Source organism: Parambassis ranga, unplaced genomic scaffold (genome assembly GCF_900634625.1).
Source record: "Parambassis ranga unplaced genomic scaffold, fParRan2.1 scaffold_107_arrow_ctg1, whole genome shotgun sequence".
Classification (NCBI taxonomy): domain Eukaryota; kingdom Metazoa; phylum Chordata; class Actinopteri; family Ambassidae; genus Parambassis; species Parambassis ranga.
In genome coordinates this window covers 16,872-30,307 of record NW_021144693.1, presented here as the reverse complement: position 1 = coordinate 30,307, position 13,436 = coordinate 16,872, and the positions used below count along the sequence as shown (strand labels likewise).

The following is a 13,436-nucleotide window of genomic DNA, read 5'->3' as shown; positions in this document are numbered from 1 at the left end:
GACTGCGATGAGGCTTCAGATTGGCTTGCACGGCTTTCTCCTTCTTCCTACACTGCCATTCACAGGCTCGCGTAGTCGTGATCACTCTTGGGGGCGTATTTATGCGTGGTAATGTAAACGGAAACTTTTTTGAAAACGATGATGTGTGCACGATGTTGTTTTGGAAAACGGAGGGAAGGAAATATTCCTTTTTCAAAATACCCGGCTATGTGTAAACGGGGTCTCATAGTCGTTAGCCAGTCGTTGGACACACCACACACAGCCAGTCAGACCGATACTAGTAAGTATGAGGTAATTAGAGCCATTGTTTTATGAGTTCCACACAGACCCACCCACTGAGGTCCTCCACAACATAAAACGCAGCATCCATCATTTAGCCCATTTGCAGGAGGTTCTTGAAAGCACAGATCAAATAACCTTTAGGTCAAGTCACGAGAAGATACTTTGGCCAAACTGTGCTCTTGTCAACTGCACAGCTGTTGTTGGTTGTCCTGATTTAAATTCCTGTGAAGAAATGGTGATAAGAAAAACCACACGTAGCTCCGATGCTAAGAAAGACAAACTCTGCGATGGCCGGGAATCGAACCCGGGTCAACTGCTTGGAAGGCAGCTATGCTCACCACTATACCACCATCGCTTTGCGTTCACGTGGTCATTTGAGACTACAAGCCATCCCTTCACTGTCTGTTCTATGCTGTACATGATTAGGAACGTGCTCTACAACTAGCAGACCAACTGCTTCCTCTCTGTTCTGCCACCTTTGTGTGCGCGTCTCCCGCTGATTACCTGCCCTGCCCTAACGTGCTTCACCTGTGTCTGATTGTCTCCCCTGACCTTGCGTGACCCCAGTGAATGGTAAAGACAGGCTCTGCGGCCTTAACATGACTTGTCTCTGTGTGTGTGTTTGTGCGTGTGTGTGTGTACATACGTGTGTACAGGTATGTTCAGCACAGAGTTAGGTCAGGCAGTGCTGTGTGTCTTCACCTGTTTGACCCGGACTTGCAGGACTGGAAACATGGCCTGACCACCTGTGGGAATTTCTGCCCACTGCAGCAGCTCTCTGCTTATTTATATTAACTCTGACTGTGACAGTGATTCACGCATGACACAGATCTATGCACGATACAGATCTGTGCATTGCACAGATGTATGCATGCATATCATGACGACATCACACCACAGTAAGGACACTGTTTGAGGTCACGACTCTGACATCACATTAAATAATGTCATCAAGATCATCTTATACGTGTCATGAAGGAACCTGACTGAGAAAAGGAAATAGGATATTGTGACTCACATGCACGCACACAACCATGCATACATTCACACGTGCACACAGGTCTCGGTTAAGACCCTACAGGTAAGCACGGACAGGGAATGGTAAAGACAGGCACTGCGGCCTTGACAAGATTTGTCTGTGTGTGTGCAAGGTGTGTGCCCAGGTAAAGTGCGGCCTCCCCGGTGAGCTGCCAGCTGTCCCTCCCTTCTGGTCCTCCGGCAGACTACCAGGGGCCCCAGAAATACAAACAAACAAACACGAACAAAGCATAAACTCCTGGCCCCCTTCTCAGCAGCACCAGGGGCGTGACGCTGCATTTACAGTACCAGGGGCACGAGGATTTTCCCAGTGCGGTTTGCTTGGTTTAGCCTGGGGAGGGGTGCTTAAGTGCGGGTGAACAGGTTGTAGCGGTGCGCAAGGTTGTGGTAGGGTTAGATGCAGGAAAGATGACAGGTATCAGTTAACTAACAGGTTACATCTTTAAACAGGAAGCGATGTCACAGGGACACTGGGCTGTGACGACTTAAGCGAGACACAGGCTGAGAATGAGGAAGAGGAGTTGTTCTCAGCTCTCAGTTATCTCTATCTCTGTGTTTTTATGTGCAGATGACTGCGACAAAAGCCATGCGCCCAACGTGGGGCTCGAACCCACGACCCTGAGATTAAGAGTCTCATGCTCTACCGACTGAGCTAGCCGGGCAAGGCGAAGTGCAGAAACCTCGGAGGTGACGGTCACATGACCATTCAGAGAGCGACCGTGATAACCCCTACACTACAGAAACGCACATCCTAATTGCTTTAGAAAATATGTTCAGACTGCAGGTCTTAATGCCCAAATTGGATTTTTTGGTGAAATCCGTTTTTTTTCTTGCCGTTTACAAAATAATATGCCACTGCTACCACTCTCCTGTGACACGGTTACCATTGTAACCTATAGATACACAAGGTTGCTATGGTAACCTAAATTGACACAAGGTTGCCAGGGTAACCTACGGAATATAGAATACTGTGATCAAAGTCAGAATATGATGAAATTCGGAATTCTGAGGTCAAAGTCAGTATTCCGAGATGAAAACAGAATTTCAAAGTCAAAGTCATTATTTTGAGATGAAAGCCACAAGTATGAACAAACAATGAGTAACCACCGGGAGTACATCATTAATTAATTATTTTAATGTATGAGTTATGTTTAATAAATGCTTTTCTTATGATGGATTAAGTACTTATTCATGGTTAATTAGGACTTAAAAAGATGTAGCTATTATAAAGTGCATTCATCCCATTTTTTTATTTATACCATCTAACTATGTAGCTCTTCTGTTGTTGTAAGTTCTTTTTGTGAAAGATTATTTTTTTCCTTTGTTGTTGAAACCATCCATCCATCCATTATCTGAACCTGCTCTGTCCTGCAGTGCTGCCCTTGCAGCAACCACACTGATCAGTTACAGCTGTTTCTAATGTTGCATGTGAGGTGAATGTGACAACCTCTACACTCCGGCCATGGGGGCCGGAGCCTATCCCAGCTATCTACCGCTGAGAGGCAGGGTACACCCTGGACAGGTCACCAGCGGGTGTGGCCTCATGCTTTATGAATGTGTCATCATTAAAAAAGGTCCGCGCATCTTTGAGCGTCCCTGGGTGGGCTCGAACGACCTACCTTTCGGTTAACAGCCGAACGCGCTGGCCGATTGCGCCAAAGCTGGGGAACAATAGTCTGTCATGGGGGGGGAAGAAAGGAAAGAAGGGGGGAAGAAGGGGGAAGAAGGGGGAAGAGGGAAAAAGAAGGAAAAAATGAGGAAAAAATGAGGAAAAAGAAGGAAGAAGAGGAGAAAAATGAGAAAAAAACCTGAGAGAAGGGAAGAGATGATTTTTATTTGGACATAAATGATTTTAAACCTGTTTTTCATTTTTATATTAATTTATGCTTCGACCCCAAGGTTCCCGGTTCGAGTCCCACAAACGCCAAATGTTAATGCATTAGATTTGGACTGATTTAAAAAAATGTGTAACTGGACATCACTTTAACACCGATTTTGCCGATTTATTAACCTTACGTTACTAATATATTGATATTTTTATGTCTGCATTTGTGGTGTGTGGTGAGATCCATCATCGCCCTCTACACGCCCACACAACAGCATTAAGCAAAGACTTCTCATGTACACAGCACTTAACAGACTCTAATCTCAACACAAAAACACACAGAAAACAATACATTACTCACTTTACCAAACTTTATTTATAGATGTCACAAGCATTTTACAGAGTAATAAATTATTATTTACAATTATTTACAAAAATAGGTCTGGCACAGTGCTGAGAGTATTTGTCCGAGTCCGGGTTATCTATGCCTCTCTCATATTATTTTTTTTGTTTCATGTTCTCCAGCCACTGCTCTTTTGGGACAGTCTCTACTTTCGGGCAGTAGACTGTCCCCTTGTACTGGCTGTGCCCCGTTTCTGCTGTTCTGTACTGTCCACACTTCTTACACGTGTTGTGCAGTACTTTACGCTGCAGTGTACGTGCAGGAGCAGCAGGAGTCACAGGGGCAGGAGGAGGACAGGCTGCGAAGGGGTTGACACCCAGGGCCTGTGGGGCAGCAATGATCACAGGCACCTGAGACCTCACTGGAGCCAGCATCACCAGCTGAGGGGCAAAGGAAGGGGATGGAGCAGGGAAGAGCTGGCGCTGGAAACGTGGCCTATCGGCCACAGGAGTTGCAGCAGCAGGTACCTTCCTCTTTACCTTTGCTGTGCCCACAGTGCTGCTAGGCAGGTGGTACTGATGAGCTGGGCCAGGGTGGGGGGGTGCAGATGCTGGGGGCACATTTGCATGGGGCAGAGGGTCAGCTGCCACAGACAAACGACTGGGGAGGTCCAGCCCCTGCATCAGTACCATACTGTCCTGCCTCTTCACCCTCTTGTTGTGCCACTGCACCAGAGTAGTGTGGTTAATGTCCACCAGCTGCATACTTGTCTGCTGCATGATAGCCCCATTACACAATATAAGCTGCCTTACTTTACGGTAATCCTCCAAGATGAGGTCCCATCTGGAAAATGTGCTTGTCCCCCTTTTCTTGGGACTACGGTGGATAGCACAGAGCCTAATGAAAATAATTTCCACTAGACGACAGCAATCTGGCCACTGAGCCAGTGGTGCAGTGGTGGTGAGCGCTTGTCGCTTCAAACTCTCCACCCCGGGTGTAAAGTCCTGTCTCTTCTTTGGCGACCTAAACCTGCCTGTATTCAGCCTGCTCTGGTGCCTGGCAGCAAACACCACCCTTTGCTTGTCGTAGTCCAGAAGGTTCTGCCACAACGCAACAATGGTGCTGACCTGAGAGAGAGCAGAATGACAACACAGGCACATGAGAAAAGAAAATATAAGTGTGGACATGTATGACAGGCGCAGAAGCACACACAAACATCTGACCTGCTGACTAGTGAGGGCTAGAGAGGACTGCTTCCTCAGCTCCACCAGATACTCTGCCAAGCTGTCAACCCTGTCTATGCCTGGCACACCAGCATCATCCACAGCCTGGGGGAAAAACAGAGATGAGAAATTTAAGAACCCAGAAAGCACAAATCACAGAATAATTTTTGTTAATAACAACTAATATTACTACATGTCAATGTGCTTTTACATACCGCAGATGCTGAGGATACATCAGGCCGTGGCATGGAGGTGGTAGGCTGGGATGAGATGGCAGTGGGCTGGGCAGCAGGCTGGGAGGACACATCCAGTGGGGAGGCGGCAGCAGGCTGGGAGGACACATCCAGTGGGGAGGCGGCAGCAGGCTGGGAGGACACATCCAGTGGGGAGGCGGCAGCAGGCTGGGAGGACACATCCAGTGGGGAGGCGGCAGCAGGCTGGGAGGACACATCCAGTGAGGAGGCGGCAGCAGGCTGGGTGGAAAAACTCTGGCCATCAAAGAGACTCAACACAGTTAAATCAGATGTATCTCCAGGTGGATCTTCCTCAAAGCCCTCATCTTCTTCCTCGCCCTCGTCCAAATCCTCCAGCATGTCCTCTGTCTCCTCTGAGTCAGGGTTGATCTGCAGGGGCTGTCCAGTCTGACTCAGCAGGTAGTCAACACCAAGCAGCTCTCCTATGGGAAAGACGAGTGGACACATGCATATGTGCACATACAGACACAAGCACGTCAGTTACTACAACAGTTTGCTAAACAAAAGTTGACAAAAGTGAAAGCCAACTAAACAAAAATAATATGTAGTCAAATAGCATACCAGTGTATTTGGAAGGGGGCCTGAAGGTTGACACAAAAGCCCGGCCAAACACCTTCATGCTGTTGGTGTTGACACAGTGCACCACATCCCCAGAGTAGGTCAAAAGAGACGATGGTCTGCTAGTGACTGCCGCAGCTGCCCGATCCTGATTCCATCTGTTTAGGCCTTCTAGGAGGTACAGCTGGAAATTCAGTGCATTTGCACTAGTACCTAGGAATACCAGAAAATATTAATTGCTATTCTTTTTGCCTACCTCATGATTACCAATGTTCTGTATTTTGATGCACTTTACATGTACACTGTGGCAATGCTTAATAAAACAAAATTTAAAAAAAAATATCTGTTTTTAGCTTTTTACATAGGAAAGACACCAACCTGGAATGAACCTGTTCAGGTGGCAATGAAAAGATTCCAGGGATGTGGACCCTCTGGCACAGCGATACCTGGTCAAGACCACACCGCCCTTTGTGGTGGTGCCTGTCTCTGTGTAGAGCTGCATCCCAGGAACATCCTGGATGCACTTCACATGGCGCTTTTGCACACACCAGATATGCTCCATGCGCACCTGGTCCAGTAGTGGCACGCCCATGAGATCCCGCCCCTTTGCGCCTCCTAGCTCCTGCAGCAGCCGCTCAATAAGCCCAATGGTAACTTCCTCACTGCGTGTCCTCCTGCGGCAGTACTGGCTTAGCTCTTTCTTACTGATCCTGGCATCCACCTGGGCATCAGTAAGAAGTAGTCCACTCTCCTGGTGAAGCTGCCCTCTCTTTGCCTGCCGCAACAGAGTGAGGTCACCTGCATCCCACTCAAAAATGCAAGCTGATAAGCAGCCCATGAAGGTTGGGTAGAGGGGATGGGCGTCTGTTGTACAGCCAACAGCCAGCCTCCTCATAAAATGCCAAATGTCCAGCCGTATGTGGAGGTCTGGCCACCCCCCAAACCTACTCTGTAGCTTGCTCGTCCCCTCATTCACACAGCAACCACAGTCCACATAAAGTAACACAGGGGGTGCTACTGCTGCCTGGGAATAGCGGGCCATCACACCAGCTACCATCCTGTCCAGGCCTGGACCCTCCTGCACGGTTAGCACACTGTTAAGTATTTGGCCAACTTCATTTCCAATGGAGGTCAACCAGAGACCGGTTCCCCTGCCATAGCCAGCCAGCTTTTTTGTGATCTGAAATTTGACAACAGTAATGTTGAAAATTCAGCAATTTGTACAAACATGTATATGAAATAAGTAATCTGAACTTTTAGTTATTTTACTTCAAAATGTTTTGATAGACCAAATTTGAAGAATATCACATTACATGGGTTACATGTCTATCAGCTACAGATTATTACCTTTTTGGTTGAATCCATTTTTAATATGGAGCCAAACGTTGAAGTGATGCTGGCCTTGATGTGGTCCAGGCGAGAGAGGATGTCCCTGCCATACACGGACAGCAACCAGCGACTGCTTGGCACATCAATGGGATCTGGGGGCTCCTGGCACACCACAGGGAAGAGGCTTGGCCGATCCACAAAATCAGCACACTCACCCAGATAATGTGCCAACCTGGACAACCATTCCTCCCCATGATTCTCTTTGAGCTGTTTGACCACGCGTGCTGGACTGTTGCCAAGAGTGCGGTCACGCAACAGCCGAATCACACGGATGTCACAGGAATACCTGAAAATGCATATTATTGCTGTGGTTAATTACACATTAATAAAAAAGTAATTTAGGTACTTTAAGTCTTGTGGGGACTGTGTCTTTGTGTGTGTGTGTGTGTGTGTGTGTGCTTGAGAGATGTGTGTGTCCCATACACACGAGTGTAATTACCATAATAGCAACAAAAGTGTCATAGTGGGGGATTGTATGTGGCTGTATATTAGGGCTATACATGTGTAAGTGTCATAGTGATGGGCTGGGGGCTTATGTGAGCATATGTGTCACCATCTTTGAATACTGTTGTACTCACTTGCAGGTCAGGATCAGCCGGAACATCTTCTGATGTGGCACATCTAACTGGTTCCGGACAGTCTGGCTGGTCGACAGGTAATTTAGAGAACACACAGTGCACCTGAGTGTCTCTGTTATCAACAGGTAATACCTGTCAATGTCCAGGACCTTACGAGCCCGTTTATGGACACCGGCCCCTGTCAGCTGCTTCCCACAGCGAGGACAGTTCACCCTCACCTTCCACAGGTGGTATGGCATCCAGACCATCAGCCGATGGGTGAAGAAGCGGTCTGGTGTTGGGGCTTGATGGTAGATTAAGGCTGGGACAGGAGGCTCATACCACAGCTTTAAATCTGGCCTCAGTTTACCAGAGTGAAAAAGGGTGCTGGAAATCCACCTCTGGTCCTGGACAGGGATGGTTTTCTTCATTTCTCCTGGCAACCAAAATGAAGCTGGAGCTCCAGCAGAAGCTGACTGAAGCCCTTCTGACTCGGTCTATTTAAAAGGCAACCACAAAATATTAAGATAAGCTACAGAAGGTACTACCGAACCAATGAATAAAAACTGTTGTACTTACAAGGGGTACTGCCATGGTGGTGTTCACAGCAGGGCCGAGACTCCTTTTGGTAGACGTGCTCACAGAGGATGGAGAGGGACAGGTGGCCCTCATAGAGGAAGGAGTGGGACAGGTAGACCTCACAGGAGAGGGAGCGGTAGACCTCACAGAGGATGGAGAGGGAGCGGTAGACCTCACAGAGGATGGAGAGGGACAGGTAGACCTCACAGAGGATGGAGAGGGACAGGTAGACCTCACAGAGGATGGAGAGGGACAGGTAGACCTCACAGAGGATGGAGAGGGACAGGTAGACCTCACAGAGGATGGAGAGGGAGAGGTAGACCTCACAGAGGATGGAGAGGGGCTGGGTGTCTTCCTAGTCACTAAGTTGGGCTTTAATTCAGCAGAGTGCACCCCACCAAAACGTGATTTAGTGAACTGAAGAGAAAAAATGTTCATTTTAATGATGGAACAAATTAAAAATACCAATACAAAAGCATTCATATTCACCATTGCCAAACTTGGAGGGGGCCGCAGGAATGACCGTGGGGCAGCAGCTGTTGTACCAGGGTCTGAGGAGGAGGCCATAGACTGCTGGGCTGCAGCAGGGGACTGAGTGGCAGGCTGGTACAGCAATATGATAGGACACGTGATGTAACAGACACAGCATTGCAGTAGACATGTTACACAGGATTAATCAGAAAGCAATCTCACCTTAGTAGTGTGGAATCCACAGTTACAGGCCACAGACTCTCCAAAGAGACTGGTCTGCCCACGGACCTGCATGGGGCATTTCTCAATCTAAAGGATTGGAAATCACATCATCATTTAACCTCAATAATCTTGTAGTTTATTCTATTGTGTTATTTTCATAAAGAGTATTTTTGATGTTTTCTGTGTGTATTGGAAGTAATTGTCACGCATCACATCTGGGAGACAGTTAACAATAGGCAGGATAAGCAACACCTCCTCAACCACTAGGGGTAGGAAATAGGCCCAGGTTTCTAGACGCTTTGTGACAGCATAACAAAGGAATGTATATTGGCTTGATCAATGGGGGTAGACAACAAAAGGTTAGCATATGGTGATCAAGGCAGATTCTTCATCCATTTACCACATTACCTTCTCATAGAGGTCATGCCACTTCCGCTGCCTAGGAGCTGGCCTGTTGCCTCCAGCAGGCCAAACACCCGTCCTGGCATATGTCCTAAGCCTGGCCATCCACTCATTGTCTCCGATAGCCTTGTGGCTCTTGGGCTTAGTACTCATCTAAAGACAACAAGGTCATGGACAACAATAAAAAAAAACACTGAGCATGCAATAATGAACAACACGCTGTGACACTGCTGCAATAAATAAACACTTAATATGCCACTACATGTTACACTACGTACGTGTAATATAAAGAACACATGATCCTGGGTTTTCATTCAAAAACGTCAGAAAAACGTGACTAGCGGTACGCTATTCAGCGAGCATTAGCGATTGTTAGCTATTCTGACAGAAGTTGGTGTTGTACAGCGAAAAGTAATATGCTTCACAACACGGGCATGTTGGAATAAACAGAAAATGCCTTCTAACTGTAATACATATTTTCAGTATTTACGATGATAGTGTCTTATCTCGTTATAACGTGATAGCGTTAAAACAAGATAGTGTCTTATTACATTATAACATAACGTGATAAGACACTGTGACGTTACAACGTGATAAGACACTATAGTAGTAAAACACCTATTTTGCATCTTTCTTTACTTACTTTTTTAGGTGTGTTTAATCCTTCGTGAGAATGAATGACTGGCTTTGACTCCGCTTTGACCCGAACCGTGAGGTATGGGCTCGCTACGTCATCCAATGTAGAATGGAAATGCGCGCCGCCATTGGCGCTGTCGAGCGTCGTCGCGCCGCGCGATTGGATGAAATCCAATCTTACATTGGACGGCGGCGTACGCGATAGGCCGAGGAGATTGGAATTGGACAGACTGTCGTGAGCCAGGTAGCGCCACAGAGACCTCGTGTCCGCCTGATGATGATACACTTGACCTGTACTTCCAGCATGAGCCTGTACCTGTACTTCCCGCATGCACCGAAAACCATGGTGCGACCGAGCGCCCTGATGGATACAGCAGAGTGGCGCAGCGGAAGCGTGCTGGGCCCATAACCCAGAGGTCGATGGATCGAAACCATCCTCTGCTAACGAGCACATCTTAGGTTTCTGTCAACTTTTATGCCGTCCTCTTCTAAGAAGCACAATCACTTTTTGACAAACTGCCAGAAGCTGCAGGAGGATCCTGGAAGTGCAGGTCAAGTATATCATCGCCACGCTTACTCACATACAATGTGGCTGAAATCCTGACACCACGGGTGGGAGACACACTACATCACTTCAAGCTGGAAAAACCTTCCCTTAACAGAGGTGGTGGACTCAGACATCATCTTTCTACAACATACAATGCAGCTTCCATCCATTCCCAGGAAGTTTCACTCCAAGTCACATGTTCACAGCAAGAACAATAGGCTGTCCACCAGTCCCCCTCCTGTAATCTCAGACCCCGTTTACACATACACAGTGTTTTTAAAAAAACGGAGACTTTTCCCTTCGTTCCTGCCTTTCATTTGCACATAACTGGAGTTTTTGCCTCTGAAAACAAATCTTTCCAAAAAACTCCGGCAAAAATTGGAGATTTTGGAAAACGGCGTATTCGCGTTTCAATGTGAACTGACAAAAACGGCAGTCTGCGCGTCAGTTGGTGCGACCTTTTTTTGTGTAGTACGGCTGCCAGAGTAGGCTGTAGTCTAGTAATGGAAGCATTCCGGGTAGCGTTTGCATTCCTGTTGGTGTCAGCACTTTTTACATGTTTGCATTTGCAAAATACAGCTCCTCTTACTGTGTAGAGGAGCAGAGACATGTTGGGTCTCCAGGCTCAGCAACTTTGGAACAGCTTCTGACTCAAAGAGCCAGACTGCGATGAGGCTTCAGATTGGCTTGCACGGCTTTCTCCTTCTTCCTACACTGCCATTCACAGGCTCGCGTAGTCGTGATCACTCTTGGGGGCGTATTTATGCGTGGTAATGTCAACGGAAACTTTTTTGAAAACGATGATGTGTGCACGATGTTGTTTTGGAAAACGGAGGGAAGGAAATATTCGTTTTTCAAAATACCCGGCTATGTGTAAACGGGGTCTCATAGTCGTTAGCCAGTCGTTGGACACACCACACACAGCCAGTCAGACCGATACTAGTAAGTATGAGGTAATTAGAGCCATTGTTTTATGAGTTCCACACAGACCCACCCACTGAGGTCCTCCACAACATAAAACGCAGCATCCATCATTTAGCCCATTTGCAGGAGGTTCTTGAAAGCACAGATCAAATAACCTTTAGGTCAAGTCACGAGAAGATACTTTGGCCAAACTGTGCTCTTGTCAACTGCACAGCTGTTGTTGGTTGTCCTGATTTAAATTCCTGTGAAGAAATGGTGATAAGAAAAACCACACGTAGCTCCGATGCTAAGAAAGACAAACTCTGCGATGGCCGGGAATCGAACCCGGGTCAACTGCTTGGAAGGCAGCTATGCTCACCACTATACCACCATCGCTTTGCGTTCACGTGGTCATTTGAGACTACAAGCCATCCCTTCACTGTCTGTTCTATGCTGTACATGATTAGGAACGTGCTCTACAACTAGCAGACCAACTGCTTCCTCTCTGTTCTGCCACCTTTGTGTGCGCGTCTCCCGCTGATTACCTGCCCTGCCCTAACGTGCTTCACCTGTGTCTGATTGTCTCCCCTGACCTTGCGTGACCCCAGTGAATGGTAAAGACAGGCTCTGCGGCCTTAACATGACTTGTCTCTGTGTGTGTGTTTGTGCGTGTGTGTGTGTACATACGTGTGTACAGGTATGTTCAGCACAGAGTTAGGTCAGGCAGTGCTGTGTGTCTTCACCTGTTTGACCCGGACTTGCAGGACTGGAAACATGGCCTGACCACCTGTGGGAATTTCTGCCCACTGCAGCAGCTCTCTGCTTATTTATATTAACTCTGACTGTGACAGTGATTCACGCATGACACAGATCTATGCACGATACAGATCTGTGCATTGCACAGATGTATGCATGCATATCATGACGACATCACACCACAGTAAGGACACTGTTTGAGGTCACGACTCTGACATCACATTAAATAATGTCATCAAGATCATCTTATACGTGTCATGAAGGAACCTGACTGAGAAAAGGAAATAGGATATTGTGACTCACATGCACGCACACAACCATGCATACATTCACACGTGCACACAGGTCTCGGTTAAGACCCTACAGGTAAGCACGGACAGGGAATGGTAAAGACAGGCACTGCGGCCTTGACAAGATTTGTCTGTGTGTGTGCAAGGTGTGTGCCCAGGTAAAGTGCGGCCTCCCCGGTGAGCTGCCAGCTGTCCCTCCCTTCTGGTCCTCCGGCAGACTACCAGGGGCCCCAGAAATACAAACAAACAAACACGAACAAAGCATAAACTCCTGGCCCCCTTCTCAGCAGCACCAGGGGCGTGACGCTGCATTTACAGTACCAGGGGCACGAGGATTTTCCCAGTGCGGTTTGCTTGGTTTAGCCCGGGGAGGGGTGCTTAAGTGCGGGTGAACAGGTTGTAGCGGTGCGCAAGGTTGTGGTAGGGTTAGATGCAGGAAAGATGACAGGTATCAGTTAACTAACAGGTTACATCTTTAAACAGGAAGCGATGTCACAGGGACACTGGGCTGTGACGACTTAAGCGAGACACAGGCTGAGAATGAGGAAGAGGAGTTGTTCTCAGCTCTCAGTTATCTCTATCTCTGTGTTTTTATGTGCAGATGACTGCGACAAAAGCCATGCGCCCAACGTGGGGCTCGAACCCACGACCCTGAGATTAAGAGTCTCATGCTCTACCGACTGAGCTAGCCGGGCAAGGCGAAGTGCAGAAACCTTGGAGGTGACGGTCACATGACCATTCAGAGAGCGACCATGATAACCCCTACACTACAGAAACGCACATCCTAATTGCTTTAGAAAATATGTTCAGACTGCAGGTCTTAATGCCCAAATCGGATTTTTTGGTGAAATCCGTTTTTTTTCTTGCCGTTTACAAAATAATATGCCACTGCTACCACTCTCCTGTGACACGGTTACCATTGTAACCTATAGATACACAAGGTTGCTATGGTAACCCAAATTGACACAAGGTTGCCAGGGTAACCTACGGAATATAGAATACTGTGATCAAAGTCAGAATATGATGAAATTCGGAATTCTGAGGTCAAAGTCAGTATTCCGAGATGAAAACAGAATTTCAAAGTCAAAGTCATTATTTTGAGATGAAAGCCACAAGTATGAACAAACAATGAGTAACCACCGGGAGTACATCATTAATTAA

The 13,436-nt window shown here is 47.4% G+C and overlaps 4 non-coding genes across 4 annotated transcripts; all 4 read right to left on the bottom strand.

The window, feature by feature from the left end:
- Positions 1 to 565: 565 nt before the first annotated feature.
- On the bottom strand, positions 566 to 637 carry trnag-ucc (transfer RNA glycine (anticodon UCC)). Its single transcript has one exon. It is a non-coding gene; the product is annotated as a tRNA-Gly (tRNA).
- A 1,272-nt stretch (positions 638 to 1,909) lies between these two features.
- trnak-cuu (transfer RNA lysine (anticodon CUU)) lies at positions 1,910 to 1,982 on the bottom strand. The gene has a single exon. It is a non-coding gene; the product is annotated as a tRNA-Lys (tRNA).
- A 9,571-nt stretch (positions 1,983 to 11,553) lies between these two features.
- Positions 11,554 to 11,625, bottom strand: trnag-ucc (transfer RNA glycine (anticodon UCC)). Its single transcript has one exon. It is a non-coding gene; the product is annotated as a tRNA-Gly (tRNA).
- A 1,272-nt stretch (positions 11,626 to 12,897) lies between these two features.
- trnak-cuu (transfer RNA lysine (anticodon CUU)) lies at positions 12,898 to 12,970 on the bottom strand. The gene has a single exon. It is a non-coding gene; the product is annotated as a tRNA-Lys (tRNA).
- Positions 12,971 to 13,436: the final 466 nt, after the last annotated feature.